General features: G+C 43.4%; 1 protein-coding gene across 9 annotated transcripts in view; it reads left to right on the forward strand.

The window, feature by feature from the left end:
* Nucleotides 1-475: 475 nt before the first annotated feature.
* Nucleotides 476-19,880, forward strand: part of sulf2a (sulfatase 2a) — a 61,662-nt gene continuing 42,257 nt past the window's right edge. For 6 of the 9 annotated variants that reach the window (XM_082532756.1, XM_082532755.1, XM_082532752.1 and 3 more), the window contains exons 1-2: nucleotides 14,638-14,855; nucleotides 15,988-16,072. The gene's annotated coding sequence lies outside the window, so the exon portion shown is untranslated. The other 3 variants (XM_082532753.1, XM_082532758.1, XM_082532754.1) reach the window with 3 other exon arrangements.

Below are 19,880 nucleotides of genomic sequence, written 5' to 3' on the forward strand. Positions count from 1 at the left end.
CGCTAGCAAGCTAACCTAGCTACACAAACAGGTACCTGGCAAATAGTTCTAAGTAATATAAGGAGGTGCCCAAATAATGTACCACTTAAATGGAAGTACACAGTACGTGTATTTAAAAAAATAGTCTACTTTTACTTAAGTAAAACTGAAAAAGTACTGGCTCTGAAATGCACTTAAGGTGTAAAAGTAAAAAACAGCTCTTTGGAGGACATTGCTACCAGCTGCAAACTAGCAGACCGAAACTAATGTCATATTAATATAGTAATAACATAATATTCATTTAAAAAACCTATAACCTAATATTACCTCCGTACCTAAGCAGAAAAATAGTATAGGGTTAAAATGGGATTTGGCACCGTGAGGAAAACAATCACATAAATAAGTCACAATAATTTTGAGCAGAAGCACATTTTGTATATAGGTTGTGATCAGCTGAGCAGTGCTACAGCTCTTTGTGGATTTAGCAAAGCTATTCAGCACGATATAAGCAGGTGTTATATGTAGTGGTTTACACATTTGCTTAACAAGCGAAAGGTTGTTGGTGCATTTCCAGTGGAAAGCACAAATACCTTTGGGGTTACATCAGGATGGGAATCTGGCATAAAAATCTGCCACGTCTAACCTGCAGAGCTACATGCTGTGGCGACTTCTTGTTACAAGGGAAACTAGCTTCTATGAGCAGATGCTAGCTATCATGGCTGAGTTCCAACACTCCGCATAACGATAGAACAAAGGGAAAATTCAGTGGGTCAGTCGAATCAGCATCAACACCTTAGATTGAATGTGACATCTGCTACTCTCGAAGTAAGCAAGTAAGTAAGTGTATTTTTAAAATGAAACTAAACTTCACCAAGACATCGTGTGTAGCTCGAATATCTGTTGAGTGTAGATTTCTAGTTTTCAAATGTCACTGACCAGTCCTTTTAAAATAACTCATCTTCTTCCTCTCTTCTTTTGTCTTTCTTACATCTTCCTCCATCTGTGAGAGGGAACATCTCACTTTTCCTCAGAGGTATAACAACTCTACTGTTAGCTAGCAAGCACACATTTTTGGCTCTTTTATCTCTTTGTCTACGCTGTTCCTTCCATTTACGTTTAAATCGGTGTGATGTTTCAAGGTGTGAAATAATAACTCCCCTCAAATATCTTAAATCTAAAATAAAGAGGCTGTTTTCAAAATATAAGGAGTACAGGTTTTAAAAAAATCAGAAAAAGAAATACTCAAAACAAAGATCCCTGAAAATACTATTTAAGTACTGTAAATTGGCATGTGTACTGCACTACCCCCTGCCTCTGCTAACATACAAACTTCACCAAAACTGAAACACAGACTTTTTGATCGCCAGCACCTACAGCTACTTCAGCCAGCTGTCAGACAAATTTAATATCAGATTAACATCATGTCCACTATAACAAATTGTTCTTTCTGCCATATATATATATATATATATATATATATATATATATATATATATATATATATATATATATATATATATATATATGTATATATATAGTATACTGGGGCCTTTAATACAAGGTGTTCGTCGTGCCTTGCCACTGGTGAGGTCATATTTATGCTTGCCATTAAGGAGCAGGTACAGTATTTTCCTGAATGATACTTAAATGATACAGCCACATCAGTGCTGATGTAGGAGAAGTCAAAACCCGAGCCAAAGAAATTGCATAATTTTTCTCAGAAAGTCTAATCTTTTTTTAAACTGTTGCAGCATTTCCATCTGTATAATATGTGAATCTCTGATCTACTGCGCTGATAGATCATTAAAACTGTGGTAGAATTTGATTGTTGTCTTCAACCTAGCTGCAGCAGCAGGTTCCAAAAATCAATAGGTGGACAACCAGCAAAAATGAGAGCATAAAAGCATTTTTACTCTCTCTGGTCTAGAGACTTAATTTTCCAGCTGCAGTGAAGTTGCCACTTGCGGCCAGATAGAAATGCTGTCACTGATAAGCCCTTAAACGCTTCAGCATAGTGACGTGCGATTTCTCAGAAAACCAGATTGGCTTTTATTTGTATCAAAGTGATAATAGCTGTCTAAGAGTATCATTGCATTATCAGCTGATTACATTTAAACATTCCTCTTTACTTCATAGGCCAGACTCCTGTCCTAACAAACACCCTTTTTCAAAAGGAACAGCGTAGAGTTAGCTGCTTTAAGAGTTACCAGCTTTTAACCTTTTAACGCCTACAGTGTTTTCCATCTCTTTTCCTATCGCTCTCTCTCCATCCTTACAGCTCTACTTTACTCACTCTCTCTTTATGCAGATAAGCAGTTGGTCCAGGTGCAACACAGAGGAAGTTAGCACCTCCTCAGCACAGAGACACACTCTATTTACATGCAAAACACTGGGCTTAGTCAAAAAACGTGTGAACACAGGTGTGTGTGTGTGTGTGTGTGTGTGTGTGTGTGTGTGTGTGTGTGTGTTTGTGTGAGAAAGGCAGAAAGACAGAGAGAGAGAGACTGGGGTACGATGGAGATGTTGTTACTGGAGCCACTAATCTGTTTGTCCTGATGTACTCTGTGTTTGCTCCGGTACTGTTGGATCCCAGCATTGTGTAATTAGACGCTTTGTGGAAACAGTTTTCTATTGTCTACTGGAGTAGATTGCAGAAGAAGCAGCAGCTGAAAGCATGCCTCTTGCAGCCTGTATTTACTTGTGCTGAATTGAGCTTTTTGGGCTCTTTCATTTCTCTGCGTGTATACATGTGTAGGTTGAGAGGAAGTCGGTGGTGGCACCCAATGTCATTTGAAGCGGAGCGCCTGGCGCCACTGCATTGGGAACATCACTCCCTGGTGCCAGGCTCATTTTTATAAGCACTCAGTAAATGACACACAGCTGGCGGCATTGAGACAGCTGTCACTGCCGTCACTACGCCTTAATCTGCCTCTCCCTCCCTCCCTCTATGCGTCTTTCCCTCTCTTTCCCTCCACTCTCTCACACTGTGGTGTTCAGCTGGGCTGACTCCCTTCCTCCTCCCTCCTCCCTCCCTTCAGGGTCCAGACTTCGTGGAGCCGAAGCTGCAAAAAAATCACTTCCTGGAGCTGGTGCTCACTTCCTTTGCTTTTTGTGGGACTTCCTGTGCTGCCTCTGTGATCAGGCCGGCCAGAGCTGACTCTCTGGGAGAAACTTCCTGATGCACAGACAGCTGGGGAGATAATTCTCTCTTTCTGCCTTTGTCAGGGATTTTTTTCTATCTTTCTTTCTGTGTCTCCAGAGCTTCCCCCCTGTACTGTTTTTCCATTTACTCTGCTAGGCTGCAGGTTTATTTTGATTCAAATGCAAAGCGAATTTGATTCCCCAGAGATAGATATTCTTCTAAGAGAGAAACCCTAGGTAGGCCAGCATTACTGCTAAATTAACCTAACAGATATCATGCAGCCATATGATCTCAGACCCAGGCACAAGAAACAGTTTATACCTGCTGATCTGGAGAAAATATCCTACAATATCACACCAGGTTGTCCCGTCCATTAGCACTGATGTTATCCTCATCTAGCACCTCTCCCTCCCCTCTGGCTGCGAGTGGAGGAATGTAGTGGGTGTAGGTCTGCAGGCCCGGGTAGCGAGCAGAGACTGGCTCTAGTCGGTATGCCAAACCTATGAACAGGCTTCTGTCGTGGAGCAGACAGGACAGTGCACAGGCAGCCCGCAAGAAGGAGGACTCAGTAGGTGAGCAAGTGCAGGCTTACAGTCAGAAACAGGCAGTAGTTTGATGTTTCATGCCTTTCTGTCTGAGCTCTAGGTGTATCCCAATCCTGCGAAACATCACCTTTTAATCAATACATGCAATGCAACATTTTTATCTTTGGAGGTCATATGTTACCAGCAAAGGGAACAAATAAACTTCCTGTCACAGCACCTTCCTTTTTTCACAAGCATATGTCCACCTTATGCTGCTTCCTCTCTGTACGTCCATCTGGCCGCCGAGGCCACTTGGTGACAGCAGGATGGCAGGCCCAGGATCAGGCCAGAGGACCGCAGGGAGTAGGGACTAAGAAGCAGTATGTCATCCTTCTGCATAGAGGCCAAACTGTGAGAATCGCCTTTGAACTGGATTGATGTGGCTCCTTGCAGACCCACCGTGTCTCAGCAGACACTATGTCTTGCAGCAAGGACAAATGGGATTTAGTGTATTCCTCCTCTATGTTTGCACAGAGGCTCTTGTATGTTTGAGGTTTGCTGAGGGGAAGGACTGGGCAGGGGCAATAAATAGTTGGACTGGATAACAAGTGTTGTTTCACCTGAACACTCAATGCGTAGTCAAACAAGCCCAAGGGATACTTATTGATGAGTGCAGCCACTTAAGGTTCAAAAGTCCTTGGTTAACATCTTACACAGATAAGATGAGAGTCCAGAATCTGAACTATGCCAGTAGAGCAAAAAGAGGACAATTAATACAAAAACTCTGGTATTTTCTGGTTTTAATTTATGTAAACAACAAAAACAACAATAGGTGTGGTTATTCTCAATCAATCCTCATTTATGTGATGTAGTTTCTAGCACTAAAGGATCATGGGAATGAGGGTGGGCAGGGCAGTGTCTCCTGCCCGAGACGAGACCTGTGCTCTGGGCATATTCCAAGGGGAACCCCGAGCTCTGCAGTGCGCTGGCCCTGGTCCTCCAGGCTTAGCCCGGCCCAGCTTGGTCGGCTGTTCCCTAGAGTGCTGAGTGACAGGAAAACACTGCAGACTCTTCACACATCCCTCACTTCCTGAGGCTACTGCTGGGCTAGGTCGCCCTTGAGGAGCTCCACATGGCAGCAGGCTAAGTACACACACAGGAAGAAGTGACATCTAAAACAGCAAAGGCTGCAACAGCTTGTTTGTCAGCTCTTTAAACTGCTGAAAGTTTATAGTGCGTGTACTGTATCCACCACGCGTAACATCCCGCTGGAATATCTGCCAAATAACAAAATCTAGGATTCAGATTCCATTTAAATTAAATGCTTTATTTCATTAAACTGCAATAAAACACTGATAACAGTTGCATTTTGTCAAAAAAAAATGTTTAAGTCTAGAAAAATGATGGCGTTATTCTTCAAAATATATAGTGTTAGTACTTGGCCTAATATTCTGGAGGAAAAAGGCAAGGAATCCTTCATATGAGTCATCTTTGTTCATGAGAATATGTCAACAAATACTACAGTCTTTGCAACAAAAGAGAGCCAAGATCATTCTTTGCGTGTAAGTTTTCTATTGATTGCTTCAAATCATAGAAACTTGGCTGGTAATTCCATAAGAAAAATCTAATCATTAACTCAGCACTTCCAAGGTATTAACCAGCTTAGCCCTGAATTTTTTTTCTCTATATAAAAGGAGATGCTTTAGAAGAGCTCAGGGATGAATGTGTAATGAGCTCGAAATAACCTAAAGCCCCTTTTTTCCCTCTCTTTCTCTCTTCTCTGTGTCCTCTCTCTCCCTCCTCCCCTCCCTGTCCTTTTTTTCTCCTCTTTTGGGAAACATGCCTTTCCCAGCTGCACAGCCCCCACAGCGCGAGGCCAGGCCAGGAGCACAGCTGGCCAGACTTGGTGGAGCCAGTCGACAGGCGCATGGAGCGCAGCCCGCCCAGGGCCCGCTTCCTCCGCAAACATGCCCAGGTGTGGGGCCTCTGAGCTGGGCTTCTGATCTCCACCAAACAGCAGTGTGTGTGTGTGGATGTGTGTGTGTGTGTGTGTGAGTGCATGTGCAGGGAGGGACGGTGGGATGAGGGATCAAGAAGGCAAAAGAGGGGGAAGAGGAGAGTTGGGGGGGGGGGGGGGGGGGGGGTTGTCATGGTGTAGAGTGGGGTGGTGGTGGGGGGGGGGGGGGGGTTGTCCCTGCTGAAGCTGTGTCAACATTGTGTGCTAATGTGTGTGAGTGTGTGCATCTGTATCTCCATGTGTTTGTGTTTCGGGAAGTGAGGGGTCACCCCTGGGGGAGACAGTGGGCAACAACAATTACTGCAGCATTGTAGCTAAATTGTGCCTGAATTGTTCGTCCCTGCCCACAGCCAGCCGGTGCCAAGAGAGAAAAGCTTAGAGTGGGTACGTAATTACTGTGCAGTGGCTCATTTGAAAGATGCAACACTGCTTATTAGCATATAATAGAAAATAAACGATCACCTGCAGGATGAGTACACACTCACGCTGAGCTCAGGGGGCTGTTTGAAGAATGTAATTTTGAACAGATTACTGATTACTTTCCAGATTTGTGGGGAAAACAAAAACAAAGACTCAGCAACACCAGCAGCCTAATAAAGATAAATAATGCAGAATATTTATTTATCTATATTAGTCAGGAGGAAAGTTCTTTATTTGTCTTTATTACTTGCTGTTGATTTCTTTTTTCCCTCACATTTAGTTAAAACCGCTCTGCGTTAACTCCAGATTTCTCTTGTACAACTTTGAGCACTTAAAACAGCGACACACTCCCACTCAGGCCACAGAGCTTGCCTGAGTAACATTCCCATAAATCACTTCATAAATCACTGTGCGAATGTATGCTTAAGCGATTTCAGATTGCGTCGTAACAGTAACATTACCTTTGGCTGATTTGATATGCAGCTCCTTACCCTGCCCCCTTTCATTTTACTGTGTTACAACTGTTGGTGACCTCACGTCGGCTTGGTTGACATCCAACCCAAGCATTTAACTATATAACCAGATTCCAACACACGCAACGCCCTTAAATGTATGGAGTGACCTTCTCGTGGTACACCAAATGAAACATAGTACAACAGGAGGCGCATGAGCTGGGGTCAGATCAGATAAGTCGAGGCCAGGCTGCCTGAGATAAGCTCTTTGAACAGCTCTATCTGCTGCGTCAGGGAGATGTTCACCCCTCCAGCCGTTTCACATGATGACTGCTAGCCAGGCGGCTGCTGCTGGCTTGTTTGTGGCCTAGGCCCTGTTACTAATTAACTAGGTGAGCCCAAAGCCCTCTGACTGACTGCCTTGTCTCCTGCAATCCCCCCATCTCAGGACTGCTCATGCATGCATGCTAACTGACACTCATGTAAATACACACTGACACACAGACTCCTATCTGTTGTGGACCCCAAGAGGATGTGAGATGGTGTAGGTGGCCCTCTTGTGGTATAAAATGAAGGCTGTTGAGAATAGTTAGCAGGCTTTCAAAATGTGTCTGCCATTCTCAGAAACTTTCCTCAAAACCACAAGTTAAATGCTTTAAAAGTCACTGAATAATTGCGAGTCGTTGGTTAAACTCACACTGTCGTGAGTAGTCAACTGATCATTGAAACAGGTAATTCTGGTGTGTTATGGAAACTATGATGTTATTTAAAAATATAACCTCTGGAAAGTCAACTACTACTAGCTAAAGTGTAATTACATAAACCTTGGACCAACCTTCTGCCTCTGTAAGTTGTATGGTAACAGTAGAGAGCTGGGTTCACAAGTTGTGTCCCTACACAGACGCAGCTAACAATTCAATTCAATTCATATAGTGCCAAATCACAGAACCAGGTGCTTTGTATTATAAGGTAAAGACCCTACAATAACAGATCCTAACAAACCCCAACAATCGAACGACCATCTTTGAACATGGACTTGGCAACAGTGGAAAGGGAAAACTCCCTTTAAACAGGAAGAAACCTTTGGCAGAACCAAGTTCATCTTTGTTTCTCAGCCTTGGAGATTGCTTCTTGCTTGGAACCATGAATTCACTGGGAGTGGCTGTAGCTCAGGAGGTACAGCTGGTCATCCAGTAATCAAAGTTGGCTCCTTCAGTTTGCATGTCAAATGTAAAACATACTGAACTCCAGACTGCCCATGATGCATCCATCCATGTGTCAGTGTGTGCAGTAGCCAATGTGTGCATAGAATAAGTCGACATATGTGTGAATATAAACTTGGAGAGGTAAATATGACTAGACTTTTGCAGTATAAATTCCCATTAATTACCATTTGATTTAGCCCTTAACATTTCTCTGAGTCTTTGATTGTTTGCCTTAGTTATTGGTAACTAAGACTTTGCAGCAAATATAAATGGTGAACACTGTAACAGGTGAAGTGTTGAAAGTTACTTAAGCATTGGTATTAACTCTAAATTGATCTCTGTGGCTGTTTGGGGCAGCATACATAGCACCATCACTCTCACCGTCTTGATATGTTTGAGTCTTGCACACTTCATAGTTTAATGAGGCCTGAGCTTCTGATGACAGTGCAGCCGGAGGTCCTTGCTGTGTTTTAGCAGCTTTCTCATCCAACGGCGCAGAGGTTAAAGTCTAGTTAACCTTAGATGTTTGAGAACTCCACGCGCTGTCAGCTGCTGTTTCCTGCAGCTTCTTATTCAAACTCTGGCCCCTCGATGCTGGGACGCCTAACTCTGTATCCCAGTAACGATGAACAACTCAGTCAAGACGTTTGAACAACCATAAAGTGCAAGCGCATAGACTCACACATGCTGGAGTGATGTGTATCTTCCTCTCTCCCAGGAAAAGAGCGTGTGAGCACTGCCACTCCTGGAATCTCACCATGAGTGCGCAGTGTTATGTTGAAGAGGATCAGTAGGGATTTGTTTGCATGAGAGTAGTGTGTAAATAGGTGTATTTGTGTGTTTCACTTGCCACTGGTTGGACACAAAATAGTGGCTGCTCACCTGTTCACACACACCCATACACACACACAGTGGACAGGAGGGGAAACGGTCTCTTTTCACATGGCCTCAGTCACGGCTGAGTGTACACAAACAAACACACACACACACGCACAGATGTATTCACTATCCTCCACATTTTTTTCTTTAGCTCACCTGTTTGTTCAGAGGATCCTGATCAACTTAAACACTGCTCCAGTGTTCCCATGCTACCTGTTTGAACAGCTGAGTGTTGACTTCAGCACTTTGCACAATAGCTCAGGATTGGTTTGGAAACACACACACACACACACACACACACACACACACACACACACACAGGCCTCCTTCTCCTGCTGTGTTCCTGCTCGCCTGGACTTGGATGTTATAAACGCCGCCCGGTGACCCACTGAAAGACTTTGTTTCTCCTTTAAAATAGCTCATTCTGGCCTGACAGAGTACAATAAGAAATCTGGATTTAACTGCATGTTTGTGGTCTGCATTGCTTACTATATATGGGCTGGGCCTCCCAGTCCAACATCTAATTATGTGTTGAGCGCTGATGGGAAAGGATTACACACACACTTCCATCCAGCAGGAATCTGTAATTGTGTGAACGCACTCTGTGGATGTTGGAGTGGATGTGAAGTATGGGAAGCTATGTGCTATTGAAGGAATACCCTGGTGCCAGTGAGACTAGGGAGCAGAGCGAGCAGACAAGTTGTGGTGGGGCTAAATGAGGGGAGACGAGAGCATTTATGACACAGAGCTGCATTCCTCTCTGATCTATAATCAGCTGTGTATTGGTGGGCATCATCTGTGCTTAGGGGAACACCTACACACACATGCAAACATGCACATAAAAATGAAAGAGCAAAAAGGTGCGCATGGAAAAGGGTGGTAACGCTTCAAACTTGGAGCCCTCTCTATCTCGCATAGGCAGCGAGGGAAACTATTACAGGAATAATGCGGCACAGTGGGCTCATCGGCGTCTGTCTGTCGCTGGCCAGCCCGTTTTGGGGGTCCGGGCGGAGGGGTTTTGTGGCTGCAGTGTTGCCTGAGGCCTGGCTGGGGTGATTTACAGGCGGCGTGGGGACATGTGCCGGGGATACTCCCAGAGCAGCCTGGTGGGGGCCAAAACAGCCACACTGCTGCTGCCTGCACATCTGGAGTCTAGACTGAGTGGCTCTGCCGAGCGCCTCGCTCTCTCCCTTCTTCTCTCTCCACATCCATCCATCCATCCTTTCTCCCTCAGCTGCTCGGCGCTCTCCCCAACTCACACTCGCCCTCCCCAACCCAAACTTTATCCACTGTTTGCGTAGCTGCCGACTCTCCGCTGAAACTCAGGATCGGCTCTCACTTTTTCCGGTCTCCCACTCACTTTCCTTTACCCTTTTCTCTCTCTCTTCTTCTTCTTCCCTCCCGCTCAACCTCCAGCATGCCTGATGAGGCACAAAATAGCCAGACAAAAAAAGAGCAAAGCGTCACAGAGTGCATGTGGAAGATATCACAGAGGCAATTGTTATTCCTCTCCCTCTGAAAAGCTGGAGCCAAGTGTCCACAGAGGGACCTTCCAGTGATCTTTCAAGGAATTGAGGATCAGTGTCCTGAGCCAAAGTGGAGTCATATAAACATATTGGCTGCGACATACATAATAAACAGCAGTGATAAAACATGACACGCACACACTCACAGACGGCCGTGTTTGAATGGTGGCTCCTGTTGGTTTCTGTCAGGACAAATGTTCCTTGTTCTGCTGACTCTCCTTTATCCTTTCTTCCTCAACCTCTTTCTTTCAACCATAAACACCCACACCTCTTCTCCTGCATTTATATTCACCACCTATCCTCTCCTGGCTTAGACTCACACACATAAAACATAAAGCTTCTGCTTCTTTTTCTTACAGCGTTCTCACACATCCCATTAGGGAACACTCATTGGCTTTTAAACAGAGACATATGTGTTATCTCACATTACATGATGGGGGGAGCTCTTATATACATAAGATAAATACTGTTTGGCAATTTGTGATGGTCTTGAGAGACAGAGGGTAGTTGAGGCAAACACACGCTGTTATGCAAATGACCTATTCTGCCCAAAAGCGTCTGTCTGAAATCTTAGAATTGTGTATCCAGTAAACAGCGTGCATCAGGGTTTTCCCTTGGCATGTGAGCACAGTCACAATAGTGTTTCCCTTTTAAACAGTGGAAAGCTGTAGCAAAAACAATTTCTTTCATTGGATCCAGAGAAGCAGGCGTCAGTGTAATTTACTGCAGACAAACACAAACCTCTCGCTCTCTTTCCATGTAGCCTTGTTACTTTTATACACACGAACGTGAGCTTTTTTCAAAAAATGATTATTACATGTTTCACCTCTGCTGCATTCACACCATGTCATATACTCCACAACACGCGGCTGTGTTCAACTCTCTGGTGTTAAGCAGGTCATAAAAGGCAGCTACGTGATACTCTCCAACAAGGCCTGAACCTGTGCGGCTGCTCGCCTGACTGTCGCCTGCCTTCCTCTCCCTCCCCCTGAAATGGAACAAATTATCCAGCTACTTTGGTAAAACAAGGTAATATATTCATTTTCAAAAAAAGCCGAGAAGCGGCGACTACAGATTACATCTGGACAGCACTAGTTGGTGTTTGCCTTCTCTGGAAGCCATTAGAGAAAAATAGTTTCCCTGGTCTATCTGAATGGTCTTCTCTCACGTTTCACTCGGGGTGAACCTCGCACATCTTCTCACCACCTGTATCAGCTCCAGTTCCCACTCTTATTCTTGTTTTTTTTATTTTTTTTATCTGTCACAAGACAGATAAAGAGGGTGAGAGAAGAAAGAAAGACACCAGATACAAGAGAGGGAGGGACTTTATGTGAAAGACAAAGAGGACAAGTAGTCCCAAGTGCTAAAGGTGACCTCAGCTATTCAGATTACAGGTGCTAACTGTCGGCATGGCTCTCAACTGCGCTGAGGGCCAAGGGGCTTGAGTGTCAAGCGTGAAAAAAAAGCTGAGCAGACACAATTGCTGCTCTCAAAGAGAGATACAGCTCTAAATACAGCTCTTAAAAAAGTGGCAAGCTAACTCTGGCTGATGCGATAACAACATTTGCTCTCCGCTGATGCCCTAAAGCCCTATTGACTTTTGACCTAACCGAAAACCGTCACAGTGGTGAAAACACTGCTGACGTCCATTCTTTTACCCACTGACAGCCATAAATAGGCTTAAATGCCAAGAGATTTACTGTAGAGCAGGCTGAGAGGCAGCTAAATTTATTTGGTTAGTCCTCCAGTAAGTGCTGATTCATACTGTCCTAGTGAGAATTGCATATTGCACAATAAATGCATGTGTGTGTGGCCAAGAAAAAGAGCCACTGGATTTTGTTTTCTAGTCGTGAGCCTGCTCAACTAAAGAAAGTCTTTGGCGTCCTGTCGTTGCGCAATCAGCCACCGGCTGGCCTGCGAGGCGTATGCGCTGCTGGTGTGTTGAGACCCGCAGATTGGCACAACGCTGTGTGTGAATCATCAGGCTTTCCAGAGTAACACCACTGTCAACACAAGTCTACCCAACGCCCCACTGGGAGAGGCCCAGCAGCAATGGCAGTGCACCCGGACTGGTATTAGCAGTGTTTGTGCTCTGACAATGAGGCAAACACAGGCTTAGCTTGTTATCCTCTGGCTTAGAAAACATTCTGCCTGGTGACGAAGTCAGGTATAAGGAAAGCAATCAGAATGAAGCAGAAGGTGAAAAGTGCTGCATGAATAATGTGGCGAGGGGTGATATCTTTAGAAATGGAGGTGCGAAGAAAAGCAGTTATACACCAGTAATGGGTGAGAACTGCTTCCTTGATCTGCAAATTGAACAGATGAATATTAATATTTAATACTAAGAGTTCATAAAATGCTAAATCACACAATCAAATTCAAACAATCATAAGGAACAATACGCACAGCTGCTGTTTGCATCACACTCCTGGTTTCTGCTGTTGGGTATGAACACTAGCTTGTTCATACCCAACAGCTAGCGGCTAGCCTGACTAATGCTTTTCAATGCTGTTGGGTAACACTGAGCTAATTTCTCACACTCATCACAGAGGTTGACTTTTCACTGGCTTAAAATGAAAAGAAATGTACGTTTCTTTCTGTACAACGTGCACTGCCACTGATTTGTCTGGATACTGTAGCATCGTCATCTTTTAGCCTTTAATGCTAATGCAATAACCAAGCGTATCATTTCAGGTTCGCTAGTCCTCAAATGACATGAAATTTCGTCAAAGCAAACAACAACAAGACAATACTTCAAAGTGAAAGTGCTTCTGTTGTCTGACTGCTTTTTTGTGATGACTAAAATGACATTTAAAAAATTAAATTACATTTTTTTATGTAAATACCGACCTTCTACAGACCTGGTTCCTGAATACAGTCTTGTAAAAAATAAATTCACTTGACACACGTGACCAAAGGTCCTCCTGGAACTGACTGTGGGAATTAGCTCAAAACGAAAATGTTAGCATTCATGCCCTGTCAGGTTAGAAGCGGACCAGAACACTCTCAGTGATAAGTGACTTGTTACTGTAAAACTCCATAGTGTTCATGTCAGAACAGGTTATTGTAGAAAATCTGACTGATCTTTTTTTGCGCATGTGTGGCACCATTTGCCAAACCAGTCAGCCACAGTGACTACTAAAGGTGCTGCGGTGGTTGTGTTAACTCGGTTTGTAACACACTGCTTTAACAGGGCTATTTTACGGCTGTGTTATGGCGTCCTGAATGATCTGCTCTCTGCAGTAACCGCGTCTCTCTCTTCACTCGTGGTAATTTCACCTGTGTCACACTCACTGTAATAACAGCTCTATTGCTAAAAACAAAAACAATTCTCAGAGCGATACTTAAACAGATGATAGGCTCGTCTCCCGGGGTGCAGCCTGTTGTTATATCTGCAAAACCTTTGTTATATCTGTGAGAAAAACGGCAGCTAACACAAAGAGAAAAGCTGTCATTTTCTCCTCAGAGTTGCAGCAGTTTTCAACGCTAAAAATAGGGCCGTTAAGATAGAGGCTCCAGTTCGGATGAGATGTTGTTAGTGCGTATGAGGCCTCTCTTCCAGGAGCTCAGTGCCTCTGGGAAATAATGAAAAATAAACAGAGAGTCTTGATGTTGACTCAGGGAGAAGTGATCCACAGGTTATTGCTGCACCCCTCTCTCTCCTTCTCTCCCATGGCTCTTGGATGAGTTTGTGTAATCCAAGCATATTGTCCCCGTACCCTCCACACACACACACACACACACACACACACACACACACACACACACACTCAGGCCTCCAGGGCAATAGATGTCAGATGTTGATGTCATGTTTCAGCCTTTTTAGCTGAGTTCACTCATATTTTGTGTGACTTATTCCAGTTTTTATAAATCATGAAAAGAGGTAGGAGATTATTCTCCAGTGACAGCACAACTATGAGGTAACAGATGAGCTGCTTAGGTCTCTATAGCGATCCAGCTCAGCACTGCTGATCAGGAAAACAGCTGAAGGATTTCCCTGACTTGCCTGAAATGCTAAAGGCTCCTTGCCCCCCCTCCTCCCCTGTCATCAATATGCTTCATGTGCCACACGCTCCTAATGTTAAACATTAAGAGCGTGTGTGTTGTTTTGTTCTGTGACATTTTGTTATCTTAATGCACAGAAAATGGCATTTGAAGCATTTAATTGAAAACATTTAAAGGATAAGGAAACTGTGCTGGGGTTCATGTAGACGGAGGAGGATGGAGGATGCATTTGGAAAAGGGTGATGTGAAGGGATTAAGTTAGTATGCTAGATTATCCCACACACCTCAAATCTGGAGTTCACCCCCGCAGCCAGCTACAGTTTTGATTATTTTATTTTATTTTTTAAGAAATACGCAGATAATTTGATGCCTTTCAGTCAGTCCTGCCAGGTGAAAGTACACCACAGCGACTCCTGCCTGCCTGCCTGTTGTGAAAGTAGCACACTAAAGCTGGTGGCGCCATCTTGTGTGTCAGGTGGGTATCTAAACACGACGTGTCAAGAGATCCTGACAGCAAACATGCAGCGAACTGCTCAGTGTGCAGTGTGTTGAACAGTTATCCACTCATAACCGCGCTCAACACTTAGCTAGTCCACACTTTACTCGACGGCGACGCTTTAATACGAATAGTCGGTAGAGGTCGCTGCAAGATAATGCTAGCCCACGTCAGGTCGACAACACCGGGCAGTGAGGATGTGACCGTTAGGTATGTCAATGTAGTGTATTTGTAGGAGAAAATAAATATACTAAATATATAAGAAGCCAACGAAAAGTATGCTTTCGTTTTTGATTTTGATTTAGATTTTTTTTTTTGCCATAACCATATCATGAATCCCCGTTGTCTCCCTAATAAACTGCTCATGTTTTTAAAGCTAAATTCATATTTAGATTATGCTTCATCCCAGCTGCATGTATGCCTAAAGAAGTGGTCGTGCTTTCTCAGCAATGAGTGCTTTAGCTTGTTTTGTTTTGCTTTGTTTTAGGAATAAATCACATGAAAGTGATCTTTTAGGCTTGTATCTGAGGGAAGGTTTTTTTTTCCTTTTTTCAGCTGCATGAGTCACCAATTTTGTGTTTATTTAGTAAAACAACTCATAGACGCACTTTGTGTTGCACTAGGAGACTTAAAAAGCAGTTAATAGGTTACCAGACTCAGCAGTCAGTGAACTGTTTCATTTATGCATTAATTAAAATAAGATGCTGTTATTCCTCCACCAAGGAGGAAAACATTAAACCCAAAACAGCAACCTGTTTTGGGTTTAATGCAAGTCATATACACAGTCACGATGCACAACAGCGAGATCATCAGCTTTTATTCGATGGCCGTACTTGCCCTTGGAGCCAGTGTTTGCCTGCTGCTGGTCTATAAATCTTATCTTTGTCAGACTAACAAACAATGAACGCAAACCGCTTGTGTTTGCAGTTATGTCATGCAGGAGAACACTTTCATCAAGCTGTGAATGTGATATTAATAGACTGCGAGTGATGTTTGAGAGATTCAATAAACTGAATGAATTATAAATGATGTGTCCCGGAAAATATTAGCCAACTCTAATCTCTGAACAAAACATTAGAGACCCCGAGAACTGTTTCAGCCTCCCTCTATATTGCTGCAAGACATCTAGCATGTTAAGAGACAGGCTGGTGTCTGTCAAATACTCCCACTGTTTCTCCCAGCCTTTCTCCATCTGTCCCTCCCTTTCACACAGAACCCAGACTCAGGTCAGCGATATGGCTCGGACAGTTGTTTGGGGTATCTGGGACATCCATGTCTCAGTGCAGCTGTCACAGTAAGGTCCTTCAAAAAGCTCTGAATTATACTGTTATTCTTTTTATAGGCACACTTGTTAAAGAGAAGAAGCTCTGCATGACAGAGGTCTTCACAGGGGAGAAACAAGGCTGGCAGATGGAATCATTCAAAAGGTAGGGAAGCCCAGATTACAGATATTGGTTGCAAGGGGAAGAATTCAGATCCTCAGAGAAGCTGATGTGCTTAAGCAATATTTTGTAAGATTTCTAATGAGTACTGGTCCCCTTTTGGAGTGTTAAAGTATAAATCTTTGGTATCACTTTAGGGACTATCTTCACACCAGCTTGTAATTACAACTGACTATAAAGAGGGTAGAGGTAATTCTTCAAGTGCAAACACTCAGTTAAACAGGCAGTGTCTCAGTGTGTACCTGGCTGAAGTACAGTGACTGTACATTATGTTTTTCTTCTTAAAACTGTAGTGGCTCGCTAATGTCAAAGTATATGATATGATTTGAAAATATTGCAAGATAACCTAACTGCAATTTGACGACGAGGTTTTTAAATTTAGTCTTTTTTTGGTTGTTTTTTTTTTTCTTTTTCCAATGAAGCTGGATCATCACATTTCTGTGCATTCTCCCTTTCTTTTGTACGTGGGAGAGTAGTAGCCTGACATTCATGCTTCCATATGAACATGTATAGCTTGTTTTTTCTGGCATAAACATTCAACTGGACTCATGGATGAGCTAATTAGACATTTTAACGTTGTCGATAAAACATAATTTTCAGCATCATAACTTAGGAACAGAAAGGGAGATGATGTTCAAGTTTCCCACCTAATTAGACCCTAAAGCCTTTGACGGTCCTCTCTACACAAGTCTGTAGAAACATAGATGTAAACTGCAGCTTGACTGGAACGAATGGTGACAATTCTATTTTAAGGATACTTTATCTTGATACTTCTCCAGTGTGACCTACATGCTCAAAAACCTCAGCAGAGTTTGTGTGCAGCATGGATAGGAACTAATAGGTCTAAACTCTTTTTAGCTGTTTCAGTTAAAGATTTCTGATATTGTTCGTGCTGGCGCACTGACGCATTGTTATGACTCGCTGGGATAAAAGAAAAGAGTCTCCAATAGCTGCTCTGCTTTTTTCTGCTATAGTAAATCAAACAAAGGTCTTGTCTTTCATTGTTACTACGAGCTAAATACTTGTGTAGACTTGAGATAGACTGCTTCAAAGAGCATGCTTTCGCTATCTAAATTCTCATTTCCATATGAAAATACCTTTGAGTACCTTCCAGAGAGCATAAAGTGATTACTGCTTTATATTAAACTCAGTATAAACATGCAGTATAACAGGTAGCACTTAACTGGATTACTGTAATCTAATTATAAGACCTCCCTCCCAAATCTCTTCCCGTTCGGGAGTCGTCCTCACCGCAACGGTAGATTTCTCTTGTGCACACTAAGCTCTCTGTGTGTCGAACATAATGTTTCTGCTCCTCTGCTGGTGTGCCTTTATCTCCCCCTGTCCCTCCTATCCATCCATCTGTGCTCTTCCCTCGCTGACTTTGTCTCTCCTCTGAGTGTATTCCAGCCATATTGTAGTTTGAAGTGTTTCTGCTTCTAATGAGCCGATTGTTCTTGTGTTTTGTTCCCCTCGGGGAGTGTTGTGTTGCTAACATTCTGCTCACAACCATTTTAAAACATATTCACTGCACCAGGGAAGGATTGGGGGCCAACAAAACAATAATGCCTTGGAGCATGTACAAAATGAAAAATGTGTTAATGACAGTCGCACCAGCGAAGTGACAGCGTATTCTTTTCCTGTCAATTAGACCTTGGTTATTCAAAAGCAATTTGCAATTCCCTGCAGAGTGATTGTGTAAGTGATGTATTCATTCCATTTCTCCGTGTGTGTCCTAGTTTGAGATAATATTAAGGTTAGAGACAAGCCACAGCACTAAATCTACACAGTTTTCTTTCTCATGAAAACACAGAAAATATATATGTAGCTCTTTTTCAGGTGTGTGTGTGTGTTGCACTCCTGCACATAAGGCTACAAGGGGTATTGATACAGCTGGCATTCAAGGCCCTGATTAATTGCCATGGCATTTGGCTGTTCTTGGTAAATGCCATATCCCATGCTGAGCGCTTGGTTAATGGATGTCTGCCCATTGCAGGCCCAGCATTGTCCCTTTCTTTTCTCTCACTCCTTCTTTCTCTCTTGCACCTATTCCTCTTATCCATTTGCTCTCCTGCCTTCTCCTCCACATGTGCTTCCTAAAGGTTAGCTGTGCTTTATTAGCAGGAATAGATGCACACATAGACTGGTCTCATGCAGCTCAGACGTCCATTCTATTTGACAGTTTTTTCCAGAGTAAGCTCGACATACAAGGGCTCAGTCTGCTCTGTTTCTACCAGCACCGGTTCAAATGTAGCTGAAGGTTGCGTCTTCTCCCTTTTCTCTTTGATCTGTGGTAAATGTGTTGTGATAAGAGCTGAGGAGAGAGCGCTACCTTCAAGTGTGTGTACTCACTAAAAATTCTAGTTTGTCTCTATATCTCTAAGAAGAAAAAAAAAAGATATGAAGAATTAGCTCTCGTTCTCAAGTGAATTACTTTGCTCTATCTTAATGAGGTTTGCCGTGTCAGAGGGAACAGTTCAGAGCGTGCATGCTAAACAGACTGAAATTGGAATAGAGTATTAGCTCACAACTGCAAAAATACCTTCTCTCTCCAGCTCTAATTCCAACACTGCCACGCAATTATCCATATACACAATTTTATCTTGTCACTTCCAAATGGCAATATTTTTCTTTTCCCTTTCGGAAAAGTAATTCCAAAATCTAATTAACTGAAGAAAAACATGTCACCAGTATTGCTGGAAACATCAAATGTAGTTATGCAAATGGCCCCGTGGATTGTAGAATGTGATTTGACAGAATCTCATTCTGGACGATTCAGGTCCAGATAGTACGATTACTCAGCCATATCTGAGTGAAGGCAAACAGGGAGGGATGAGGCTGGTAATTTATTGTGTTGGTATTTCTCCTGTTTGACTTCAGACAGCTCATTAAGGGGCGAGGTGTCACCCAGCTGGACAGAAAGACAGACAGGAGCGTTCCTCTAATGGGCCCTCCTCTGCTCTGTCTACATCAGCTCTTTTCTGCATTTTGCTTTGCTGGCTTAATCTTCGACTTTTAATATTAGGTGCCAAATGAGATTTTACACAATTCATCATTTCATTTCTCATGGGGGAGAGAAAGGTGCTACTTCATCCTCCCACTTGTCTTTAGTCTGCTTACAGGGCTGTTTTAGGGCAGCAGTGGAGCAGTGGCCAGAGGGCGGTGATAAGAAAAGGATGTATGCCAAACATTTCTTTTTCAGGGCACAACGAAAGGAGATGACGGCGGCTGTGTTATCGCAGTGTGCTGTACAGGTGTCATTCTGCCGTAGCTAGCTGGCAGCAAATGGTCCATATGCTGCGAGAATGCTGCAGCTCAATTCCCATTTGTCTCTGCTGTTAGATGTGTGCTCATGTAAACACAGGCAGTGAGGGCTTTTAACCATAACCCGTACAGTTACATAACTGCAAAATCGAAACCACAAAGAGAACATCAGAGCCCAAATTAGCCTCTTGAAGAAGAGCGCGCAGAAGTTTTTCTAATGATTTTGAAACATTTAGTGCTATAAAAAAGTAATAAACATACTCACACATTAGCAGAAAGCTCCCAGCAGTGTTGCCCTTGCCTTGTGATGTGAGTCCTTACACCAAGCCCTTCCCCACACCCTGACAGCTCCTTATTGCACGCCAGCCAGTGTTTGTTTGCACACACAGAGAGCCATACAAAAAAGATGTGAGGTCTACTCTGGTGCAAACAAGTAATTAACCATTGAAGACACCCAACACGCCTGCTTGCTAATCATAGCCATTTAAAGCTGCCGGCTTTATAATTCAGGCCATTCTTCCACTACGGT

Source organism: Aulonocara stuartgranti (assembly GCF_965226115.1).
Source record: "Aulonocara stuartgranti genome assembly, chromosome: 5".
Classification (NCBI taxonomy): domain Eukaryota; kingdom Metazoa; phylum Chordata; class Actinopteri; order Cichliformes; family Cichlidae; genus Aulonocara; species Aulonocara stuartgranti.